Genomic DNA, 904 nt, shown 5'->3' on the forward strand with positions numbered 1-904 from the left:
AAGTCTGGAGTGGAGAAATGGATATCTAAAATTTATTAGGATTATATTCTCTTTGACAGAATGGTTAATGAGAGTGCAGCAGCACCTGTGTAATTACATCAAAAACTTCTCTCTTATGAATACATTTTGTTGTGACTACTGCAAACTGATTGCTAAGGTGTCAAATTCGGTTGACAACCAGAGCTATGTGAAGTGACCCATTAACTTGTACAGAGCCAAAAAGAAAAAGAAGAAAAGAAACCCCACAAAACAAAAAAAAAGTTAAGCCTCAAAGGGGTTTAACTCTGAGGAGTAACAAAAACCAATGAGGTTTCACAGCATTGTGGTTGGGACTCTGCAATCAGATTACTTGGGTTCATGTCCTGGTTCTACCACTTAGTATTTCTGTGATCTTTGGCAAGTGTTTAACTTTTTATCTGCCTCATGTTCCTTATTTGTAAGGTAGAGAAAATAATAGTACCTACTTCATGAGGTTGTTATGAGGATTAAATGAATTAATGTCAACCATTTACCACAGTGCCTGGCATATAGTAAATGCCATGAAGGTGTTAGCTATAAGTATCATGCGTTACTATTAATGTTATATATCTAATGGGAGTTTCAGAAGGAGAGGAGAGAAAAAATAGAGTAGCAACAATGTCAGAAGACATAATAACTAAAAAATTTCAAGACCTGAAGAAAGACAACATCCTTGGGGTTTAAGTTACTCAATAAATTCCAAGAAATATCAACAAAAAGAAATGTATTCCATACTTATTTCAGTATCCATATTCTGCATATAGAAAGGAAAATACATATTAAAAGCAATCAAAGAAAACAGAGAAATTATCTTCAAATAAATGAAATTCATTTCTCAACAGCAACTAGAAAACAAAAGACAATGTAATATCTTCAATGTGCTGAG

This window comes from Propithecus coquereli, unplaced genomic scaffold (assembly GCF_000956105.1).
Source record: "Propithecus coquereli isolate 6110/MARCELLA unplaced genomic scaffold, Pcoq_1.0 Scaffold39, whole genome shotgun sequence".
In the NCBI taxonomy this organism is placed as follows: domain Eukaryota; kingdom Metazoa; phylum Chordata; class Mammalia; order Primates; family Indriidae; genus Propithecus; species Propithecus coquereli.